The 18,159-nt window shown below is 47.4% G+C and overlaps 1 protein-coding gene across 3 annotated transcripts in view; it reads left to right on the top strand.

Annotated features, from left to right (window-relative positions):
- Window positions 1-4,519: 4,519 nt before the first annotated feature.
- The window catches only part of GFOD2 (glucose-fructose oxidoreductase domain containing 2), a 62,396-nt gene continuing 48,756 nt past the window's right edge, over window positions 4,520-18,159 (top strand). For 2 of the 3 annotated variants that reach the window (XM_029052266.2, XM_029052262.2), the window contains exon 1: window positions 4,520-4,674. The gene's annotated coding sequence lies outside the window, so the exon portion shown is untranslated. Of the gene's footprint in view, window positions 4,675-17,276; window positions 17,487-18,159 lie in introns of all 3 variants that reach the window. The other variant, XM_039910357.1, reaches the window with a different exon arrangement.

The raw sequence follows: 18,159 nt of genomic DNA, 5'->3' as shown, positions 1-18,159 counted from the left end.
TCTGAGTACAGTACTCTGCACATAGTAAGTGCTCAAATGCCATCGATGAGGATCATTAAGTTATGGTAAGTTCTCAGCCCAGCTCCAGAGGCTGGGTACTCCCCCCTCACCCCCTAGAATCCCATGTGGGTCTTGCAAACTCCAGAACATCTCCAGAATGGCTCTACCAAAAGGAGAAGAGTGGGAGCAAAGTGGATTGGCTAGAAGTCCCTGGAACAGAAGGGAAAGAAGAATTGGCAGAGGTACTAAGGTATTCACTGGGGGGCATGCTACAAGCTCACCAAACTGATCTACAGTCCTACAGCCACCCATACTGATTTCCAGAAGCCCTTTCCCTCTGCACAGTTTTCTGGAATAACTGGGACTTGCCCTGATAGAAGGATTTCTATGGTGAACAGAATTCTGGTCCTGATTAAGGTGATTTGATCACTTAGGTGGGACCAGGAAGAAAGGGAAAAGAAAAGCTTGGAAGAGAAAGTAGAGGGAGAAAGGAAGTGGTGTTTGCTGTTGCTGTCACTTGAGTAGCAGCGACGGCCTTGGTGGACCTGCCCAGGATGGGATCAAGACGGCAGCAGCTTCCCTGGGAGTGACCCTTACTCCTCCCTTGATGTTCGTTGGCTTTGACCAGTGATCCCTGTCCCCCTCCGCAACAGTACAGTCTAGGTTTCTGTGTGGAGACCTGGATGAGACCTCACACCCACATGAAACTGAAATCTCCTTCTAGCACCGGCACTCGTGTTGGCCCCGGGGGAGATACAGTCATGAGGATGAACTGAGTGGGAGGTGGGGAAGGGACCGTACCCATACTCATTCCAGAACAACAAAATTGGGGTGGGAGAAAACCGTCTGCCAAGGCCAAAAAAACAGCACTATCAGGTGACATCCCCTTACCTCTCCTGCCCCTTCCAGGTACTAGTCCAGGAAAAGAGATGAAGAAGGGGGAAGGGGAAGGTGGAGAAGAAGGGAAAAGTCGGGACTGGGGAGTCGATAGGTAGGGGTTAGGAGATGGCCAAGAGGAAGACAGGGGGTCATTTCATGGAGCTGGCCTGCTCCTGCCCCTGATGCCCCCCTTGGGAGCCTGGCTGTGACAGAGACAACAACCCACCAGCATCTCCCTGCTGTGTGATCTTGGGCAAGTCGTTTCACTTCCTCTGTGCCTCAGTTACCTCATTTGTAAGATGGGGATTCATTCATTCAATAGTATTTACTGAGCTCTTACTATGTGCAGAGCACTGTACTAAGCACTTGGAATGTACAATTCGGCATCAGAAAGACAATCCCTGCCCATTGACGGGCTTACAGTCTAATCGGGGGAGACAGACAAAAACGATAGCAATAAATAGAATCAAGGGGATGTACATCTCATTAACAAAATAAACAGGGTAATAAAAATATATACAAATGAGCAGACGAGCACAGTGCTGAGGGGAGGGGAAGGGAGAGGGGGAGGAGCAGAGGGAAAGGAGGGGAAAGGGGGCTTAGTTGAGGGGAGGTGAAAGGGGGGCAGAGAGGCAGCAGAGGGAGCAGAGGGAAAAGGGGAAGCTCAGTCTGGGGAGGCCTCTTGGAGGAGGTGAGCTCTCAATAGGGCTTTGAAGAGGGGAAGAGAATTAGTTAGGCGGAGGTGAGGAGGGAGGGCATTCCAGGACAGCGGGAGGACGTGGGCCAGGGGTCGACGGTGGGATAGGCGAGAACGGGGGACGGTGAGGAGGTGAGCGGCAGAGGAGCGGAGCGTGCGGGGTGGGCAGTAGAAAGAGAGAAGGGAGGAGAGGTAGGAGGGGGCAAAGTGATAAAGAGCTTTGAAGCCTAGAGTGAGAAGTTTTTATTTTGTGCGGAGGTTGATGGTCAACCACTGGAGGTTTTTAAGAAGGGGAGTGACATGCCCAGAGTGTTTCTGCAGGAAGATGATCTGGGCAGCGGAATGAAGAATAGACTGGAGTGGGGAGAGACAGGAGGAAGGGAGATCAGAGAGAAGGCTGACACAGTAATCCAGCCGGGATATTATGAGAGTCTGTACCAGTAAGATAGCCGTTTGGATGGAGAGGAAAGGGTGGATCTTGGCGATATTGTGAAGGTGAGACCGGCAGGCGTTGGTGATGGATTGGATGTGTGGGGTGAATGAGAGAGCCGAGTTGAGGATGACACCAAGGTTGCGTGCGGGTTTGAGCGACGGGAAGGATGGTCGTACCATCCACAGTGATAGGGAAGTCAGGGATTGAGACTGAGAGGCCTCTGTAGGACAGGGGCTGAATCCAACCTGATTTGCTGTACCCACCCCAGCACTTAGTACAGTGCTTAGCACATAGTAAGTGCTTAATACCACTGCTATTATCTTCCTGCCAACCCCTCTCACCCCAAGGCTTTCTAGGAGCCACATCTCTGAGTACCAGGAGTCAGTACGAACAGCAGAGCCAGCAACAGAGCCAGGCCTCTGGACTATGAGCTCGTTGTGGGCAGGGATTGTCTCTTGCATTCCCCAAGTGCTTAGTACAGTGCTCTGCACACTAAGTGCTCAATAAATATGACTGACTGACTGAATGAATAAATGAAAGGAAGGGAAGGGCAGAGGTGGAAGCAGTGTGCCCTGATGGAAAGAGCATGGGCCCAGGAATTAGAGGACCTATTTTTTAATCTCAGCTCTACCATTTGCCTGCTAGGTGGCCTTGGGCAAGACACCAATTTCTGCCTCAGTTTCCTCATCTGATTCAATGCCTGTTTGTTCTTTTTTATGGTACTTGTTAAGCACTTACTAAGTGTCAAACACTGTTCTAAGCACTGGGGTAGATACAAGTTAAACAGGGCAGACACAGTCTCTGTCCGGCACAGGGCTCTCAGTCTAATAATGATATTTATTAGGCACTTTCCAATAATGATATTTATTAGGCACTTACTATGTGCCAGGCACTGTACTAAGAGCTGGGACCGATACAAGCACATTGGGTTGGACACAGCGGGGCTCACGGTCTCAATCCCCCTTGTACAGACGAGGTAACTGAGGACCAGAGAAGTAAAGCAACTTGCCCAAGGTCTAAATGGGAGGGAGAACAGGTATTTAATCTCCATTTTACAGTCGAGGAAATTGAGGCACAGAGAAGTTAAGTGACTTATCCAAGATCACACCACAAGCAACCGGCAGAGCATGGATTAGAATCTGGGTCCCCTGACTTCCAGGACCATGCTCTTTTGACTAGGCCACGCCGCTTCACCCTCCTCTTTAGACTGTGAACCCCACGTGGGACTGAAACTCTCGGCTCTAACTATCCTGTAGCTGCCCCCGCGCGTGCCACGATAGAGGCATTTAACAAATACCTTTTAAAAAAGAAAAAGAATGGGGGAAGCAAACCGGCCCCGCGGATAAGCCTCGCCCGTTCTCTCTCGCACGAGATGCGAACACGGCACTCACCGCACGCCCTTGTTTTGTTAGAGAAGCAGCGTGGCTCAGTGGAAAGAGCATGGGTTTAGGGGTCATGGGTTCTAATCCTGCCTCTGCCACCTGTCAGCTGTGTGACTTTGGGCAAGTCACTTAACTTCTCGATGCCTCAATTACCCCAGCTGTAAAATGGGGATTAAGACTGTGAGCCCCACGTGGGACAACCTGATTACCTTGTGCTTAGAACAGTGCTCGGCACATAGTAAGTGCTTAACAAATGCCATTATTATTATTATTATTCATTCATTCAATAGTATTTATTGAGTGCTTACTACGTGCAGAGCACTGTACTAAGCACTTGGAATCTACAATTCGGCAACAGGTAGAGACAATCCCTGCCCAATGACGGGCTTAAAGTCTCATCGGGGGAAACAGATGGACAAAAACAAGACAACACAATCATGATAAATAGAATCAAGGGGATGGCACCTCATTAACAAAATCAGTAGGGTAATAAAAATATATATAAATGAGCACAGTGCTGAGGGGAGGGGAAAGGGGGGGAGGAGGAGCAGAGGGAAAGGGGGCTAAGCTGAGGGGAGGTGAGGGGGGAAGGAGGAGGGAGCAGAGGGAGCAGAGGGAAAAGGGGAAGCGCAGTCTGGGAAGGTCTCCTGGAGGAGGTGAGCTCTCAGTAGGGCTTTGAAGAGGGGAAGAGAGTAAATTTGGCAGAGGTGAGGAGGGAGGGCATTCCAGGATTATCAGTACAGAGCTCTACACACAGTAAGTAACCAATAAATACGACTGACTAACCCTTGTCAGCTGTGTGACTGTGGGCAAGTGACTTCACTTCTCTGGGCCTCAGTTCCCTCATCTGTAGAATGGGAATGAAGACTATGCGCCTCACGTGGGACAACCTCATTCCCCTGTATCTCCCCCAGCGCTTAGAACAGTGCTCTGCACGTAGTAAGCGCTTAACAAATACCAACATTATTATTACCCTACTGCCGCCCCCGTCCTCCGCGCGGCTCTTTTAAGTGCCGAAGGTCACGAGCCGAGTGACTCCGCCTCCTTTCGGTCCTACCTCTATATCCGCATGCGCAGTTCACCTCCTCCTTCCCCGAGCTCTCCGTTCCTTAGTGACGGCGGCGGCGGGCGGCGCGTTCCCGGCCACGCGCGCGGTCTCGCAGGTCCTCGCCCGCTGGCCTCGCGCGCCCCTCTCCCGCCTGTCAGCTCCCCTGCCGCCATGGCCCCGGCCGGCGGGTGATGCCTGGCTGCCGACGATCCGGGGAGCCGCCTCCACCAGCCAGGTGAGCGGCGGGGATGGGCGCGCCGAGGGAACGGTTCGGGGGACTGGCGACCGACTGGCCCTGGGGGAGGAGGTGAGGCGGGGAGGGAGAAGAGAGGGAAAGGGGCGGGGAGCGGCGTTGATGGGGCAGCCCCTATTTTACCGGGCCCGAGGAGGGTGGGAGTCGAGACGGGAGAGAAAGAAAAGAAAGGGGGTGGGGTGAAGATTGGGGTTTGGAGAACGAGCCGCTCCCAAGTCGATGGCCGCGGGAGAAGTCGAGTAGGAGGGGAAGGGGTGGCAGGAAGGATGCTTTCCCCCTCAGCGCCTGCTGCTGATCCGTACAGCGGTCCAAGGAACAGTTTCTAGGACCCCACACCTGGGGTCTCAGGAGCCCGCAGAGCAATCCTCCTCTTTTCTGCCGCCCCCCCCCCCCCCATTTCTTAGCGGCGCTGTCCAAGAGGGATCCCCTCCCTCCTCTCGTTAGCCCCTTTCGGCTGGCGGGGGATGAGGCAGAAAAGATAAGGTACCGAGTAACGGGAACCCCTCCCCTCATTGTGTATCTGCAGCCACTGAGGGGTACGTTTTATGGCAGATGCCACAGGTGCCCCGCCCTCGCCGGAGCTGGAGACTGTCGCCGTGCGTGGAGATCATTTGAATGTCTGTGGTTTAAAAGGACGAGGGTACAAATGAGGCCGTCAGGTTTTAGCCACCAGATGTGGTGCAATCCGAGGAGGTGATCGCTACTCGCTGTAATCCCGGGTCAATAAACAAACGAACCACCACACCTTTGAGTACTGACTAGGTTGAACAGAGGATAGGTCATAGTCGCCTGCCTGAGTCACTTTGTATGTGTGTGTGTATGTTGGGGGGGTAATAGAAACTTCTGTTAGGGAAATTTTCCCAAAGAAGCAGGTTTTAGGGTGAATCTGTGAAGGTCAGTGTTTGCAACACTAATCAGAGTCAGTCTAGAACACTGGGTTATTTTTTTTTCCCCCCATCGTTGTGATCATTTGATTTCAATTTTTGTGGACCAGATGGAAACGTGAAGGCATATCTTGAACACAAAAAAGGCAGATTAAGTTACTCCTCTCAAATCTTCATCCAGAAGGAAAAAAAAATCTAACCCTTGGCTTCAAATATTGCTGTCACTTGGGTCTCATCTACCCTTTTCTCCAACTGCAGTCCAAACTCACTTTTCAGTTTTGCCTCATGTTGCATGAGGAGCTCGTTCCTGCATCTTCACCTCTGCCTGGGACATCCCACCTCTGATCTAAACTATGACCCCTTTGCACATTTAAAGCCCTCCCCCACCCTCGAAGAAGTCGCCTCCTTCAAGAGGTATTCTTTGATTAATCCCTCACGTGACTCATGCATTAGCACTTGTGTGTATCTTAATTGTCCCGCTCCCCTACCCCACACCTTCATAATTTATATCTCTTCAAGTGTCTGGCAGTCTGGGTCCATTTGTTTCCACCCTAGAGTATAAAATGAGGGCAGAGACCATGTCCTTTTACTACTATATCCTCCTATATCTAAAGTTGTGTTACTGTGGAACTCTGCATTAAGAAAAAAGATAAATATTTAAGTGCTTAAAAGCCAGGCACCATACTAAGTACTGGGGTGGATACAAGATAATTAAGTTGGACGATCGGTCCCACATGGGCTCAACTCACATCGTAGTAACTACGCTAATTTATTTGATGCCACATTATATCCAGATAAACATGTTGTAGGAAGAATGTTCAATAGTGCTCTACTCACAAAACTAAAGACATGCATAATTGAGGGATGGAGGGTACAGTGCTTTGCATACAGGCAGTCAGTGCTGTTGATTTTAGTAGCTAGTGACACTGATGATGAAGGCAAAAGGAACCTTCACTCACCTGTACCTGTTACTAGAGAAGTTAAGTCCTACTCTCCCCTCTACCACCCCTTCCCCCAAAAAAATCCTTGGAAGTTTAGGGATAGATGTTTTGTTAGAATGAGCAGCAATGGTTCTAAGAAAACTATTCAAAAGCAGCACAAAGTAGATCCCAATATAAGTTATCCCAAATCCAGCATTCCTATAGTGCTGTACTCACACCCCCACAGCTCATGGCATGCATGAAGGAGAAAAAATGTCCTTTGGCAGGCCCACAAAGCAAACTCAGTGAGCCAGTCCCCATGGTCATCTACCTCCAAGGGGAGGAGCCAGTTTATTCTTTAGTCACCATTTTAAAGTTTACTGGGAGTATATACTCTGAATGTTTTATAAATAATAGAACTTAAGTGGTTCTATCAGTCTCTCTTCCTGCAGAACTAGTGGAAATACTGTAAACAGGCTACTTTGTTTTCACAACCTTAGTATTGGTCTTATCTAAATATTGTTGCTTTAAGAGTTAATTGTTTTTGGACTTCTTAAAATAGGGCAGTAGGGTACTTGTAGCATACCTGAACAAGTACACCACCACCAGACTATTTTGGGACCGTGTGACAAAATACTGGTGCTACCAGTTCAGAAAGCTTAAACTTTTATTTGGTCAGAGGCAGGGGGTAGGGAGGGAGACAAGAGTTGGCCTGTTATTGATTAAGGTTCTCGAAACACCTCCACATCCATTTTAGAGGCGGTCACTTGACCGAGAGGCATCTGTTTTATAACAACATCAGTAATTCACATAAGGTGGGAGAAATTAGGAAAGTGAAACTCAAAATCCTAGGAGCAGAGACAATTTAAAGTTGAAGTGTTATTGAAAGAGAGAGTTGATTTTTTTGTAGATTTAAACAGGAAAGGAAGAAGTACTTAGTATTTCACAGAGGGCCAGTAATAGTAATGGCATTTATTGAACACCCACTGGATGCAATATGCTGTTAAGCACTTGAGAAAATGTAACAGAAGAGATACATTCCCTCCCTTAGGAGCCAGATTTGAGTATTTACAAAGATAACAGAATAGTAGTTGAATGTACAACTGAACTGGGGCAGCGGGGAGGTTAGGTAAACAGATCCTCTTCAAGGGTTGTTAAGACATCTCAGGGCACTTGTAGAGAGGAAAAAAACGTTGCAGGAAGAACATTCACAAGGCTCAATAGGCTTTTGATGCAGTACCATTGACTAGATTTCATCAGGAGAATGATTTGAGATTACTACATTCTTTCTAGAGTTGGTACTCCGCATCCTACTACAACTCAGCCCACACACTTCACTCCTCTAATGCTAACCTCACTGTACCTCAGTCTCATCTATCTCACCGCCAGCTCCTCACCCACGGCCTGCCGCCTCAAATCTGACACACAATTGCTCCATCCCCCTTCAAAGCCTTATTGAAGGGTCATCTCCAAGAGGCCTTCCCTCACTAAGCCCTCCTTTCCTCTTCCCCCACTCCCTTTTGAGTTGCCTGGATTTGCTCCCTTTATTCATCCCCCCTCCCAGCCCCACGGCACTTATGTACACATCTGTATTTTACATTAATGTCTATCTCCCCCTCTAGACTGTAAGAGTGTTGTGGGCAGAGAATGTCTGTTGTACTCTCCCAAGTGCTTAGTACAGTGCTCCGCACGCAGTAAGTGTTCAGTAAATACGATGGAATGAATCAGTTGCAGAACAAGTTAAAAGGAAGATGGTGTCACTCGTAGAGAATGGGTGTGTTTTCTGTACTCAGTATCAGGGAACTTGACTTTTTGGGGTTGCTAAGGCATCTCCTAGGTTAATCATGCATTTGTAGGCCTTGAGCGAGCTCACAAGTGGAGTGGGAAGATTTAAGTAAATTAACAGGTGAGGACCAGTTTAAGATTTAGCATGATTAACATTCTATGGTGATTTCATCATCTCCTCATCTTCCCTCCCAAGCCTGGTCCTCTCCCAGACTTCCCTATCACCGTGAATGGTACGACCATCCTTCCCGTCTCTCAGGCCTGCAACCTCAGTGTCATCTTTGACTCGTCTCTCTCGTTCACCCCACACATCCGATCCGTTACCAAGACCTGCCGGTCTCACCTTTACAATATCGCCAAGATCCGCCCTTTCCTCTCCACCCAAACGGCTACCTTACTGCTGCTACGGGCTCTCGTAATATCCCGGCTAGACTACTGTGACAGCCTTCTCTCTGATCTCCCTTCCTCCTCTCTTGCCCCGCTCCAGTCTATTCTTCACTCCGCTGCCCGGCTCATCTTCCTGCAGAAATGCTCTGGGCATGTCACTCCCCTTCTTAAAAACCTCCAGTGGTTGCCTATCAACCTCTGCTCAAAACAAAAACTCCTCACTCTAGGCTTCAAGGCTCTCCATCACCTTGCCCCTTCCTACCTCTCCTCCCTTCTCTCTTTCCACTGCCCACCCCGCACGCTCCGCTCCTCTGCCGCCCACCTCCTCACCGTCCCTCGGTCTCGCCTATCCCGCTGTCGACCGCTGAGCCACGTCCTCCCGCGGTCCTGGAATGCCCTCCCTCCTCACCTCCGACAATCTAATTCTCTTCCCCTCTTCAAATCCCCACTTAAAGCTCACCTCCTCCAAGAGGCCTTCCCAGACTGAGCTCCCCCCTTTTTTCCCTCTGCTCCCTCTACCCCCGCTTCACCTCTCTGCAGCTAAACCCTCTTCTCCCCCCTTTCCCGCTCCTCCTCCCCCGCTCCCGTCCCACACCCTCAGCACTGTACTCACCCACTCAACTGTATATATCTTCATCACCCTATTTATTTTGTTTAATGAGATGTATATCACCCTGATTCTATTTATTGCCATTGTTTTTATGAGATGTTCTTCCCCTTGACTCTATTGCCATTGTTCTTGTCTGCCTGTCTCCCCCGATTAGACTGTAAGCCCGTCAAAGGGCAGGGACTGTCTCTATCTGTTGCCGATTTGTACATTCCAAGCGCTTAGTACAGTGCTCTGCACATAGTAAGCGCTCAATAAATACTATTAAATGAATGAATTGCAGAGTTAACACCATTCTGGTGCAACTGAGGCCAAGTTATCAAGTCTAGACTTTGACTTAGTATAATCTTTTGATATCTGTAATGCAGGGGACAGGAGTAAGATCAAAAATTGAAACAGGCTAGGTTGGCCACCACATTGGAGTTACAGACAAATCCAGAATCGTCATGTCCTTACAAGTCATGTGTAGTCATCGTATACATCTCCAAGGCAGGCAATTGGGAGGCTTGGTAAGAGGCCAGAGGTTAAAATGGAGGGGCAAATGAGTTTCTGAATTTAGGGCATTCAGAGAGTAGAAAGTGGTTTAAGTAACAGGAGCTTGGGCTAACATTCTGAATACCAGAGTCTGGAGAACCTAAGTGAAGACTATCCATGTAGCTCTAAATGGTAGGCCCTATTTTGTTAATGAGGTGTACATCCCCTTGATTCTTTTTATCTTGCTAATGTTGTCTTATTTTTGTTCTGTTCTGTTTTGCTTTGCTGTCTGTCTCCCCCGTTTAGACCGTGAGCCCTTCGTTGGGCAGGAATGGTCTCTATCTGTTGCCAAATTGTCCATTCCAAGCACTTAGTACAGTGCTCTGCACATAGTAAGCACTCAATAAATACTATTGAATGAATGAAAAGCAGAAGTACTTGCAAAAAAGAGATTACTTACATTGCTAGGCACAGGTAACAATGGATTTTCCTACATGCCCACAGCCTAGAGTGGCACATCTTGAGAAGTCTCATCAGGAAGACATCAAGATGAGACAGGGAAAGTGGAAGTCTGTTACTGGCTGTATGAAACATTTGAAGGCTAGTTACAAGAGAGAGAATAGATGGAGACATTTCAGCATGGCATAGTGGATTCATTCAGTAGTATTTATTGACCACTATGTGCAGAGCACTGTACTAAGCACTTGGAATGTACAGTTCGGCAACAGAGAGAGACAATCCCTGCCCAGGGATGGGCTCACAGTCTAACTGGGGGAGACAGATGGCAGAGCAAAACAGAACGAAACAAAAACAAGACATTATCACGATAAATAGAATCAAGGAGATGTACACCTCATTAAAATAAATAGGGTAATAAATAATATATTCAAATGAGCACAGTGCTGAGGGGAGGGGAAGGAGGGAGGGGGAGGAGCAGAGGATGGGCTGGGGAGGGGAGGGGATGGGGAGCAGAGGGAAAGGGGGCTCAGCTGAGGGGAGGTGAAGGGGGAAGGGGGAGGAGCAGAGGGTGGAGGAGAAGCAGAGGGAAAAGGGGGGAGCTCAGTCTGGGAAGGCCTCTTGGAGAAGGTGAATGCTCAGTAGGGTTTTGAAGAGGGGATAGAGGACAGGCGTGGGAGTCAGAAGATCATGGGTTCTAATCACAGCTTTGCCGCTTCTCCTGTGTAGCCTTGGGCAAGTCACTTCACTTCTCCGTGCCTCGGTTACTGCATCTGTAAAATGGGGATTGATTGAGCCCCGTGTGGGACAGGGACTGTGGCCAACCTGATTTGCTCGTATCCACCCCAGCTCTTAGTACGGTGACTGACACAAAATAAGTGCTTAAATACCAAAATTACTGTTAGAGTAGCTGAAACTTATTCATGATTAATTTCTGAAGAACCATCCCACAGTTCATCCCTATCTCCAAATGGATTAAGTCTGTTAAATTCTTGGGAAGTCTGAGGTGCAGTTGTATACCAGGCCTCCCAGTGTTACCTCATCCAGGGGACGCACACGATGCATTTAAATGACATTGATGCCTAAGTATTCAAAGCATTCTATGTTCTTGGGGAACTACGACCCGCAGTAGCTCTAGTCCCTGCTGTTTAGAAGCTTGCAATTCAGTAGGAGACAAACTTCAAGAGTCAGATGGACCGTGGGTAAGAAAGAGGAAGGTGAAGGAAATGTGCCGCTAAATAAAACACACCTTAATGCATGTAACTGGTGGGATGGCATGATTAGGAAAGTGGGCTACTCAAGGAAAGCTTCTTGGAAGAACTGACTCTAGAAAGTCTCAGGAGCTGTAAGGATAGCTAGCCTCTCCCACTCTCCTTCATCAATACCTAGTTTTAGCTGGAGAGTTACAATTGATATAGCAAGACTACTCCACCAGCTCTCAGTCATTCAGGCAGAGTCAAAGGCCTCATTCCAAGCAGAACATGATAGTATTAGTCTTTGTGTTCAGAACAGGGAGAGCTTATTAAAAAAAAAAAAGCCAGGGATCTAGAAAACACCGAGTTTTCTCCAAACCTATATTGAGTTGGAGTCCCCTTTAGACTGTAACCTCTTTATGGATGGGCCATACAATCTACTAACTCCATTCTATTGTACTCACATAAGCACTTAGTGTTCTGCACACAGTAGATGCTCAGTAAAGGCTGTAAACTCATTATGGGCAGGGAATATGTCCACTAGTTCTGTTGTGTTCTACTCTCCCAAGTGCTTAGTACAGCGTTCAGCACATAGTAAAGCACTCAAATATCACTGATTGAGATATGTTACCAACGCCCTCATCAGCCTTATGATCCTTAAAGGGCAGAAGTGAGATCTCAGGGAAGTCTTAAAGAACGTAGATAATGTTAAGTGAAATAAGTAGTTCCAGAGGGGTCAAAACATAGAAATTGCAGTGCCTTTTGCTTTTCAGGTCTCAGTCTTTTTCACTTCTTGGAGGATGAAAAACCAGAGTTACAAGCACCAAAATAGATCACAGAGATTAACCTAATGTTTCTTAAGCCTTAAAGGTAATTTAACCTACATGGTTTTGCACGTTCTGGAAAGAAGAGTGGTATATCCTAGGCTTAGTTCCAAGGATCCAGAGATGTTTAAAAATTCAAGGGAAAGAAAAATAGAAAAAAATTAGGCAGCTAAAAAAAAACCCACCTCCACTAACCTCTCCCCAACAACACATGATGGTAACTAAAATAAAGAACTTCCCTGAGGCCACCAAGTACGTCCTCAACACCATACACCCAGACGTCTCTACAAGAGTCTTAACTGCCCTTTCCACTGCTGCCTTTCAGGGAAAGGCATTCCTCTGGGACCCTTTTAAAGAGTCCTACACATGGCCACACCATTCCTTTCCCACCTGGCCAGGATACTCTTAGAAGAGGCAGCTGCTCTAATGGTGACAGCTGAGGTAGACCAGGGTTTCCTCTCTCTATTTAGTGGGAGGTTTAAAGCAGAGTGAAACACTAGCTCAATTGAGTAGGTAAAAGGTTAGTGCAGGGATAAGGAACTGTGGTGCTCCAGTTCTTAATTCTGCCATTGATCATGTGGTTATGGGCAGGTGGATTTACAGGGCCTCAGCTTATCGGCTTTTTTTTGTTGTTTTCTTTAAAATGAGAGTACTAAGACTATCTTAGGTCATAAGGTTTGTAGGCCTAATGTGAAGTCATTATAAAGTTCTTTACTCCTTAAGAGCTACATTTCCCCAAAGAGAGCAAATGGCCATGGTACCTGGGCAGCAATTATCATCATCAACTGTATTAAAAGTTTACAATGCAGGGAACATACGACTAGGTCCTTGTGGGATTTACAGAAAGGATATAATCCCTGCCTTCAAGAAGTGTATTATTGTAATGGACAAACATAAATTGATGTGTATATAACAGCATTTAAGAATAGATATAAATGAACACGTGGACATGTAGCTTAAAAACAAGTAAACAGAGAAATACATAAGAAGACCGAGGGGATAACATGAATTGGGGAATTAACCAGAGAGTGCTTCAAGAAACAGAGAAACACTGTGACCTAATGGAAAGAGCACGGGCCTGGGAGTCGTCGTGGGCAGGGCATGTGTCTGCCAACTCTGTCATATTGTAATCATTGTGCTATTTGTTAAGCGTTTTCTACGTGCCAGGCACTGTTCTAAGCGTTGGGGTGGATACAAGCAATTGAGGCATACAGAAGTGAAGTGACTTCCCCAGAGTCACACAGCAGACACGTGATGGAGCCGGGTTTAGAATCCAGATCCTTCTGACTCCCAGGCCCATGCTCTATCCAATAGGCCACACTAATTCCCAAGTGTTTAGTGCAGTGCTCTGCACATAGTAAGTGTTCATTAAGTGCTCGTTGATTGAGTCAGAGGACCTGGGTTATAATCCTGTCTCTGCCACTTGCCTGCTGTGTGACCTTGGGCATGTCACTTAACTTCTCTGTACCTCAGTTCCCTCATCTGTAAAATGGGGATTCAATGCCTATTTTCGCTCCTACTTACAGTGTGAGCCCCATGTGGGACCTGATTTTCTTGTATCTCCCTTATTTCTTAGTGCTTCACACATGGTAAATGCTTAGCAAATATCACAGTTGTTTTTATTATTATTCCTGGAGGAGGTAGCTTTTTAGAAGGGCTTGGAAGGTGGAAAGTAATTTGGATTGGCAAAGATGAGCAGGGGAGACATTGTGGGGGGAGGGAAAGACCTAAGTAATGGTTTGGTTGCAGGAGAGTCAAAAGCAAGGGGTGGTTAGGAGATTAGCTGGGGGGAAGTGCAGGGCACAAACTCAAGGTAACAGGAAAAGAGCAGATAGAGGGAGCCAAGTGGTGGAGAGCCTTGAAGCTGATGGTCAGGAGTCTCTGTGGCATTCATAAAGCCATGGGGAGCCATTAGAGGTTTTTGTGGAAAGGAATATTGTGCTCTAATTGCTCTTGGAGAAAGATGACGAATTCACTGTGGGAGGCAGGGGGGACAGTAGTCTAGCTGGGAGGCGATGAGGAGTTGTATCAGGATGGTTGTTGTGAGCATGGAAAGGAAGGGGTGGATCCATGAAAATAGAGGAAGAACCTGCAGGAAATTGAGGCAGACTGAATGGGGGGGGGACGGCATTGGGGGGAGAGATGGAGAGGAATCGAAGATGACACCAAGGTTGTGAGCTGGTGGAGCAGGAAGGAGGGTGGTGGTGTCAGCAAGATTGGGAATGTTAGGAACAGGAAAGGGCTTGGCAAGTAGGATAAGGAGCTCAGCATTGCTGACACTGAGTTTAAGAAACTGGCTGGTCATCCAGATAATGTTCTGAAAGCAAAAGGAAATACAAGCTCATAGAGCAGTTGAGAATTTGGGGTTGGAGATAGAGATTTGATAGTCATTACATAGACGTAGTAGTTAAAACCACGTAAACCCCAAGAGAGTGAGTATAAAACAGAATTTAGTTTTAGTGTCATAGGGTTATCATAGCTAGGAATTTGATGTGTATCTTCCAATCTGCCATATTGATGTAGTGGGGATGTTAGCTACCAGACGTTCTTGCTCATGCGTCGAGAATGTCTAACCAATCAACATCCATCTTGCCGCTCCTCTTGAAGAGCGACAGAATGACTGGGGAGAGAGCCAGCTCTAAGAAGTTCAGAGAGGAATAATAGGAGGACTGGGGAGAGAGCTGGCATTGGAGAGCAAGAAGAGAGAGGTCTCTCACCAGTCCCCCTGCTTCTTCAGCGCTTAATACAGAGCCTGGCACTGTATATAAATACCATTATTATTCTCCCCAAGCTCCCAACGATTAGCTCTCTGGCTAATTTTCCTTGCTGTTACTGCCTCTGCCATAGTTTTCTCTAGCCCCCTCCCTCCAGCCAGCTCCCACCTCCCCACCCTTTTCATCTGATGGTCCTTAGACTAGCTCAACAGAAAGAGAAAAGGGACTATGCCAACCAGAAAGTGGTCTCTGTGGCTCCTAATAGAAATAAAAGACAACGAGGCAGTTTTGCTGAAAGGCCATTGATTTACATCAACCCCATTTGAGGTAGTTTGGTTCCGATCGAGGCCTCAGATTTAATTAAAAAGGGAAACTTTAAATTATTGTTGACCGAGTCCATCACAAGCTTACGCCGGGCTCCATGGCCACTCTGGGGTGTATTTGAGGCAGGTTTGGTGGACTCGGCCTGCCCTAGAGTAGCCCCTTTCTAGGTTATTGGAGATCGTGGGCAGGGCTGGACCACCATCTGGGGCCGCTGCTGTTCTCTCAGGATTCTAGAGCACAGGAACCCCATTCGGCCCATTGCCCAGACCTTAGAAACCCCTCAGAACAGTGGCGGTGGCGACCACGGGAGCATCAAGCCCTTTGACATGGAGCAGGGCTCAGGAGATGAGTTGCCCAAGCTGGTCGGGGGAATCTCACCTGTCTTCCTCCTCCCACTGCTCTGATGCGGCCAGCTGTCCTGGGAGCCTCACAGAGTCTCGCAGGAGGCCACGTGGGGTCTTAGACCGTGAGTTTGACATGCCTGAGATCAGGGCTTCAAAAAGAAAGAGGCAGCGTGGGCCATGATGCGTGCGACCTGACTGTCGCAGCTGAATATAATTGGGCAATGTTTCAGATTTTAAAATCTCCCTGCAAACAAATAGCAACTGTAAATCCATTGACTTCTGGTGATCTGAATGCCAGATTTAGGGTTTAGGGATAACTCAAATGCCCTTTTGGTGTTTTGCTAATTCAATAGCAACATATTCGTGCCAGAAAGTATCACTTTGCCGATCAGCTCATCTGTAGCATGGCTAGTGAAGCAGTGTAGTTTAGTGGAGAGAGCCCAGGCTTGGGAGTCAGAGGGTGTGGTTTCTAATCCCGGCTCCGCCACTTGTCTGCTGTGTGACCTTGGGCAAGCCCCTTAACTTCTCTGTGCCTCAGCTGCCTCACCTGTAAAATGGGGATTAAGACTGTGCCCCACGTGGGACAACCTGATTACCTTGTATCTACCCTGTGCTTAAAACAGTGCTTGGCACACAGTAAGCGCTTCACAAATAACCATAATTATTATTAAGTGAAGCTAGATTTCTTTAGTGCATAGGAGCATGATTAGCAACTTCTTCCAGCTTCTAATAATAGAAACTTTCTTAAAATAAAAATAATCAGGATGAAGTTGGGATTCAAAAGTTATATATGTCCTGTTTTGAAGTGTTAAACTGCAAGCTCAAATCAGTTGGACAGCCAGGAAGACAGTTTCTTGTAGTCCCAACTCTTCCACATAACCCAGGTACCTTGATGACTCCACCCATACCACAGAGAAGGAGGGTAATGGATGGCACCAATACTTCAATAACCTCTTTAAATCATGTTCTAACATGTGAATAATAATTACTATGGTATTTCAATCAACCAGTGGTGTTTATTGACCACTTACTATGTGCAGAGCACTGTACTAAATGCCTGGAAGAGTACAACAGAATCAAGACACGTTCCCTGCCCGTAATGAGCTTAGAGTCTTTAAGTGCTTACTTTGTGTCAAGCACTATTCTATGCACTGACATAGATACAAGGTAATCAGGTTGGACACAGTCCCTGTCCCACATGGAGCTCAGAGTCCAAGTCGGAGGGAGAGAGATTTAATCCCCATTTTACAGATGAAGAAGCTGAGGCACAGAGAAGTTGTGATTTGCCCAAGGTTCACAGCAGCAGGATTAGAACCCGGGTCTTCTGACCCCCAGGTCCATGCTCCATGGGAAGAGATGGCCTTGGACCCAACGCGTAATAAAGTCATTATCTCAGTTAGAGCCACTAAGGGACACTAAGGCTACAGGATCTAACAGTATTCTGGGCAAGCAGGGAGGAAATGTTCTGGTTATACACCTACTCGGACTCTCCCTCAACATATGAAATCCTAAGGAGATGCCACAGCATTTCAAACGTACCATTATTATCAGAGCTGACTCTGGAAGGTAGCACAGATCTCATCGCTCTACACGGCTGACAGGATCCTAGCTTGAGTTCTACTGGATTGGCTACTAAAGAACTCATATTGACCCTGCACTTTCAAAATCCCAGTGCAGATTCAGATCACAGCGGGCCTCAGGAGACGTAATCCTTCCTGCATGTCAAGTACAAGTAAAGATCGGGAAACCACATCAAGACCTAAACTTGGCATTCACTGGCCTTACAGAAGCATAAGAAAACAAGAAACGTCATTACTGGATCAGGCAATAGTCCATCCAATCCTGTATTCAGACTCCAATAGCAGTAACAGGATATTTGAAGGTATAGTAAAAATAATAATAATTATGGTGTTTAAGTGTTACTATGTGTCAAGTACTTCATTCAATTGTATTTATTCAGCGCTTACCCTGTGCAGAGCACTGTACTGAGCTCTTGGAAAGTACAATACAGCAGTAGAGACAATCCCTGCCCACAAAGGCCTCAGTCTAGAGGGGAAAATGGTATCTGTCAAGCGCATACTATATGCCAGGCACTATACTAATGGCTGGGGTAGATAAAAGTTAATCAGGTTGGACATAGTCCCTGTTCCATGTAGGGCTCACACTCTCAATCCCCATTTTACAGATGAGGTAACTGAGGCACAGAGAAGTAAAGTGACTTGCCCAAGATCACACAGTAGACAAGTGGTGGAGCCAGGCTTAGAACCCATGACCTTCTGACTCCCGGGCCTGTGCTCTATCCACTACACTGTTTTGCAGGGAAAGTAATCAGGTCAGATGCAGTCCCTCTCCTACAAACGCTCACAGTCTAAGTTGGTAGGAGACCAGATATTGAAACCCCATTTTACAGATGAGGTAACTGAGGCACAGAGAAGTGAAGTGACTTGCCCAAGGTCACACAGAAAGCACTTGGTGGAGTTGGGATTGGAACCCAGGTCCTCTGACTCCTAGGCCCAGGCTCTTTCCGCTAGGCCACACTGAGACCAATCCTAAGG

Source organism: Ornithorhynchus anatinus, chromosome X1 (genome assembly GCF_004115215.2).
Source record: "Ornithorhynchus anatinus isolate Pmale09 chromosome X1, mOrnAna1.pri.v4, whole genome shotgun sequence".
Lineage (NCBI taxonomy): Eukaryota > Metazoa > Chordata > Mammalia > Monotremata > Ornithorhynchidae > Ornithorhynchus > Ornithorhynchus anatinus.
The sequence above is the reverse complement of the archived record's forward strand: the minus strand, read 5'-3'. Positions and strand labels throughout refer to the sequence as shown.